Source organism: Motacilla alba, chromosome 5 (assembly GCF_015832195.1).
Source record: "Motacilla alba alba isolate MOTALB_02 chromosome 5, Motacilla_alba_V1.0_pri, whole genome shotgun sequence".
NCBI classification, from domain to species: Eukaryota; Metazoa; Chordata; class Aves; order Passeriformes; family Motacillidae; genus Motacilla; species Motacilla alba.
Window position 1 is genome coordinate 15489378 of NC_052020.1, and position 6999 is coordinate 15496376.

The window sequence follows — 6999 nt, forward strand, 5'->3', positions numbered from 1 at the left end:
CTGAAAAAAAAATTAAACAGGAATTTTAATTTTTTTATTTCCAGAAAAGAAAAAAAAAACATAAAGTAGGTTAAGATCATTTTGCTTGTTGAAGATGAAATCTGAAGTCTGGCACTGAAAGGTGGTGCCTACTGCTACCCAGCAGCATCCTTTTTCCACTTACATTGCTTCACCATTATGTGTACTGAAATAAGAGTTATGACCAAATTATTTGTCAGAGGTTGATTGTTGTAGCTTTAATGCACCACTGTAAATTTCAGCAAGTACTGGACTGGGTAATTCTGGTTTTAAGATTATCATAAAGAATATTTTAGCCCATCAAATGCTGCTTGCATGTAGGGATTTGCTTCAGCATTTCTGTATCTCAGAGGCTCATGTTGCAAAATATCAGGGATAATTCTGAAGCTTTGATTTGCAGATAAGGACAGGTAAAAAAGAGGCATCCATCTATACCATATTTTGTAGTATTATTTAGAAAATGAACAAAGCAGCTGATTATAAGGCAATCCTGGTCTTATTTGCTACTGAGATGCAGATTGAGTAATGGCTCCCCAAAAATCAGCATTAGCATTATCAGTTGCAAATGCTGACACTTTATCAAAATTCATGTAATTTGATTTTAGACATTATACTACCCTTTATATTTCAAATATTCCTAGGAGATTTCCTCTGCTATCTGGAAAATAATGAAGTGTGTAATGAGTTATTCCCTTCTTGACTGTGTCCTAACAAGCTAGAAACATGGGGGTATTTTCATTGAAGCATTAAAAAAAAAAAAAAATACAAGACAAGTCCCTTTTACCAAGCCTTTGATTACAGATTTACTTGGATGCAAATACACAGCTGAAGTGATGTATTTAAGGGATGCATGAATACCAGACAATACCCCATTTTCTGTACTCTCTATGGAGGTCTTTAAACACAACCGTAATATAGTTTGATTCATTTGCATGCCTTCTGTAGGAGACATCTCAGTTATTTTGTCTTTTAAAGTCCCTAAGCACCAACCACCCAAAAGCTGTTTCTGGAGGTTTGTTGTTAGAGGCAAGCTAGAATATATTTATGATCCACTTAGTTTCCCTGTCGCCTTAAACCTGGCCGTCCATCATGAGCTGACAACGTTTTCCTGCAGAAAAAGCTTTGGGGCAATTCAAATTTTCTTTACTGCTCAATAACGAATGGTTTATTTACTTACCAAAAGCCCTGCAGCCCTCTCCTGCTCTGCAGAACACTAATTTATACCCCATCCAGTGCCAGGTTCTCCCACCAAAAAAGCTTTCACTGCACTGACCATGAGACACAAGAACCTGCAGGAGACAAGCAGTGCCTCCCAAAGAAAGCACTTGCAGAAAAGTAAATTATTATCTTTTATCCATGGCCTTTCCTGGTTAGAGAAGACATGTGACTTCCTCTACCTCTTCCCAGAACAGCCTCCAAGCACCAATTCTTGTTGTCAGTCTTAAACCCAGGGAAAAACAGAAGCCATTCATACTGGGTAGCCTGCAGGAACACAGATATTGCTAGGGAACTTCCCAACGTAAGATAGCAACAAGAGAGTCCTCAGCTGCCCAGAGAAAGTCACCAGAGAGAGGGCCAAGTCCACAGATCGTCCCATTTGAGATATCTTTTATGATGCTGGACATCATATTAAATATTCAGTGATCATTGCTATTGATGGAGGACTGTTCCTCTCTGTGCTCAAGACTTCGCCTCTCTCCTAATCAACTTTTCTGAGGCAATAAATTGGCAACAGTGCATGTGTCTCATATTCTTTGTAGAGAAGAACATGGAAATTTGAAGGGTTCCTCCCTTGAATTGCAGGGTAAGACGCCAAGTAGATCCTGCTAATGCCTTCACCAGGATGTCTTAGGAAGCTTGGCAATGAGCTTGCTCCGTGCTGTCCTTATCCTGGCATTAGGTCTGCAGCTTATTTGCCTTTCCTTTCTGGAAACCATCTCCTAAGAGGCCTGGGCAGGTATCTTTGATACTTTTTCCACCACATATTCAGCGCAAGACCCATGAGGCAGGAAGCCTTTTGAGATTACAGATGGTGCACAGAAAAATAATGCAACTTGTGTGAATTGTCAACTGAATTGGAACTTGCTGAGTCCCAAAAGCGACCACCAACCCCTGGAAAGCCAGTGGAGAGCCCCATCACTTAAGCCAAGTCACACAACATATTTGTCTCATGACTAGATTGACATGATCCAAATTCAGCGATGTTTTTTCCAGGCCGCAAGCTGGTGAAAAGCAAATATAATTGTTCTATGAACAGCCTCCTGCATTTGTTTAGGGTTTGTCATTTCCATGGGTCTCTCATTAATAAATGAGTACAAAGGAATATTCACGTAACGTTAATGGCCAGGGGGCATTTCACGGAAGATTTGAAGTGACTGGTCACAGAAAAATCATATGAAGTCTTTCCATGGGTTAAGCAATGAGCCTGCTGGCTCCATGAGGTGACTTTGGTTTGTTTTGCTACCTTGGGCTTGAAACAAACAGCTGTGCTTAACCACAACAGCCACAGGAATAAAGCGGGGCAGATGCTGCATCCCTGGCTCAGGGATCATACTGCATGAGGTAGCATTAGGGAAGGCTCTCACCACCCTCTCCTAGCTCCATGCACAAATCCCTGCCCTCCCTGATAGCCACAGCCCCCCTCTCAGCTGCTGTTTATTTTTCCTAGATTTTATAGTGTAAAAGCTATAGAATAAATAGCTCATGTGGGGGGAAAGCAAAGTGCCGAGCTAAAATAGGAAAAGTAGTCTCAACAAGGAGAGGAGAGAGGCAGATTCCTGCAGCTAATAATTCCCTGCATGGCCTAGAATAAGCTAAATCAGGACTGTTGGGAGGCGTCCCCAGGGATCTGCGCTGCCTGGCTCTCCAGATGAAGAGCTTGTCTGGCTGGGCAGATCCCATCCATCACTTCATTAAAGGACGAGACCCTACACTGCCAGGGATCCTGCATTTAAAGAGGGAAAGAGATTTGGGAAATCCTCTGGTGATTGTCGAACCTTTCGGCACCTGTTTCACTGAAGACTTCAGGATATTTGGCAACCTGAACCAGGGCAGCCACAGCAGAAATGTCAATTTGTACATTTCCTTGGACTCAGCATCCCCACCCCTAACCTGCCACTTTTCATCAGCTGCAACTCTGTCCCCTGAGCTGCCTGTTCCTGCAGGGCCAATCCTGGCTGTAATCCCTTGGGTTACTCAGGTAGTAAGTGAAACAACAGTGCCGGAGGCAGCGAGGCGGATGCCAAGGGGAGAGCACGTCGTGGTTGGGGCAGGTCATGACACTGGTGTTCCTCGAAATTGGAGGCAGCCACACCTCTTCCCGCATGCGGCTGGACCCCGGGGCAGGCAGCGCGCTGCTTCCTGTTATTAGAAAACCTCAGGATGCTCTCGCAAGAGGAGAGCTCATTAGCAAGTGAGTCAGGAGAAAAGGAAAGAGCACTGCCCCGTGCAGCCCCGTGATGGGCTCATGCCCAAGGAGCAGAGAGAAAGAGTGAGCATGGGCACACAGCACTGGAACCACCACAGCTGAGTGTGGCGAGTATCTATCTTCATGTATCCATCTAAAATTCCCAAGAATAACAGGAAATACAGCTGTTAATTTTCTGTTTCGCTTGCTTTGGGGCGAGCCCACATCCCACAAGGCCTGGAGCCAAGGAGCCCCACAGAGCCTTGGGGCGGGCGACATTCAGCTGAGATAATCATCCACTCTTGAGTCGTGAGAGAAGAAAATAATAATGATAATTAAAAAAGCAAGCAGCCACCATGGCAAACAAAAGCAGGGAGGACACGCACACTCTCAGCAGCCACAGGGAGGGACAACTGCAGGCCTGTCCTCGCTGGAAGGGACCGGGCAGGCAGGAAGCACCTCGGCTGCAGCCGTGCTCGTTGTGCGCTCGCTGTGCTCGCTTCTCCCCGCGGCCACGCATTATCATCATTTATTCATTCCATGACCTTGAAATCCCTCTCCCCTACCAGAAAAACAACGAATCCCCGTCAGAAAAGTGGGCTCTACAAAAAGGAGGGAAAAAGAAAAAAAAAAAGACTAAAAAAAAAATCACGCAACCTCCCATGTTGCTTGTATTAGGTCAGATGGGAGAACTTATTTAATTAGTGACTTTTATAGGGCTTTATTTTTCGATGCCCAGTGGAATAGTTAAGATTGGTAATAAGAAAGAAGTCTGGTCCCGTGCCAGCCTTCCTAAGACAATGGTGCAGGGAGGAAAGAGCTGAGCAATATATTTGAATGTTTTCAATGCCTTGGGTATTTGGTGGTTTTTTTTAAACTTTATTTTTCAGTGCCATATTCTAAAACCATTTGAAGGGTGTACATGGAGGGGAGGGGAAGGAAATTGTTCAGGGCGGCCCGAGGGGAGGATAACAATGAATAATAGAACAAACCCAGAGAAACTGCTTCTCGCTCTGGTTTCTCCAGGGCAGGGGAATTTTCCCCTGAATGAGACCCACTCCAGCACAGAAAGAGGATGGCTGGCAAGTGGCCAAGCACCAAATTTTTGTTGTATATGGAGGTGGATGGGTCAGGTGCGAAATCATGATGGTTAACTAGGAGGAAGGAGTAGAAATGAGTGCAATTTGCTGCTCTGTTCATGCTACTGTCCCTTCTCTCAACCTGTTTCTGCTGCTCATCCCCATCCCAAGAAAATACTGCAGGCTTTTTCATCCCATGCTTGCCACTGAAAGAATAGGGAAGGAGGGTTCAGCTTTACAAATTTTCCATCAAAGGACTATGCATTTCTCGGCCTGTGGGATGAGCTGACAATGCCAGGGAATAGGGCACCTTCCCCAACAGCCCTGGCCCATGCAGCACGCATCTCGAGCAGCTCAAGGCCACTCTCTGAGGTTGAAGTGCAGCACACAGAGTATAAACCAAAGCAGATGTTGCGTTACAGATTTTATGGTAGTAGTCTTTTGCTCTCTTTGGGCCCAGAAGCTGTGCTACCCACTCACCTCCCACTGATAGGGGAACTTCCAGAGGCTGACAGCGAAGCACTTCAATGCCATGTGTTTGAAGGACATTCATAGGCCACCATCTAAGACAGTAGCCTCAGAAGTGGCCAAAAAGCCCCATGCAGCCTCGTTGCTCAGTAGCCAAACTTTGGGAGGGCAGTCAGCCTGTTTCCTGACAGCAAGAAGAATAATGTAACAGCGTTCAATAAATTCCTAGCAAGCGCAACCAAAAAAAAAGCCAAAAAAAAAGAAAATAGAAAAAAAATTAAAGCCCTGTTGAGCTTTGTCCTTTGCAAAACGAAAAATGTGGTTGTTTTCCTCCATGGAGGAACAGCAGAATCAGCTTTAAAATTGACAGCGGATTTGGCCAGATTCCACAGCCCTTTTGGCTTCAGCTTCCTTCCAATAGTCATCTCCCTGCCAATTTAGAGTGCTCAGGACACAGCCACACACCTGATGATACGCTGAGTAATGGCCTTGGCTTGCAGCTATCTGGTCCATGCAGTAGGGAAGTGGGAGGGTGGATAATTATCAGAGGCCTTCATCTGAGCAGCCGTGGCTTCCACATGTCTGCAGCTCCCTGGTGTGAGGGTCAGTGCTGCATCACACCAGAAGGGATGTAACTGATGGTACTTGCAGGGTGTGTGGTGGTCCCCAGGCTTCAGCAGGTGACTGGTTGCAGAGAAACAAGCTCAAATCACTGAAGGCTCTACCAGCATCATGCAACTTTGAAGTAAAGCAAAATAGACATTCTGGCACTTAAAAGTTAGGTGAATTCGCACTGTAGAGGTGGTGTTTGGAGGGCACTCCTGCTGAGTACCAGCTGAAGTGTCCAGGCTCCCAGCACCCAGCCTGCCTTTTGCTGGTATTCTGCAAACCCCCATCTTCTCCTTCCTACCCCTCCCTCCATCCTAACCAACAGCAGTACCATTGTGAAGCAGCACCCTCCATGCCATCTCCTGGTCCATAGTGAAAGGATTTTCTCAGGAGAAACATGGGAATGTCAGGAGCACTGCACTGCAGCAGCAGCTGAGAGGCCAGAAGGGCCCTTGCGCAATGACAGAAACTTTAGGAGCACGTCCTGGTATCTATATGGTTATTTGTATCAGTGCTGACAAGAAGGAGCTTTCAGCACCGCAGCTTGGGTGACAATATTTCTTTCCTCACTGTTCCTGCTTTGACATCAGTGAGAGAGTAGGGGCTCCACAAGGGCATTGTAAGATAGAAAAGACAATTAAAAAAAGTTAGAAATGGGAAAGGACATGTCATAAAAGTCATTATTGAGCCTTCCCTTCAGTCCCTCAACATTTTTCACAGGGATAAATGTTCCCTCTGCAAAAAGAAATTTGGAAAATTTCCACCTATTCTACTGGCTGCATCCACGAGAGTATTTCTGCCTCTGGCAATAGATTCTGCTCAAGTCTCACTATGCTGATGAGACATACGGCTCCGACGTATGGCTCCAGTATATTTCTTGAGCGAGGAGGGCTGGTGTGAGCAATACAGCAGGAGGTGCTACAAATAGGCAGAAAGTTTTGCAAAAACATGGAGTGGGAAGAGTGTGCTCTTGCAGCTAAAACCTGTGCTTTCTACATCTAATGGAAACAGTCCTCTGCTTCCAAAATTGCACAAAGCCGGCAGCTAAAATAACTGCTTTTTGACCTTTTTATCTTCTCCGATCTCTCTGAGCCTTGCCTTTCTCCTCTTGCTGTCCCCAGCCACCTGCCTTTGTCATTAGCAATAATCAGCAGCAATAAATAGGAGACATTTCATTGCTGAGGAAGCAGCCTGAGATATTTTGGGCCAAGCCATCCGGGCTTGAGCTCACAGACCCCACTGGCCAGCAGGAAAAGGCACAGCTAAAGTCACCTTGCTTCCTATTGTGGAGTTACAAGTTCTGCTGTGAGCAATGTGCCCACACACAGCAGCTGGGAGGGTTGGGTCCCAGCTGGAAGTTGGCTGGGCTGGAGAGGAATTACCACCCGGCAGGGGTTTCTGCAAAAGCAAAGGAAAGAA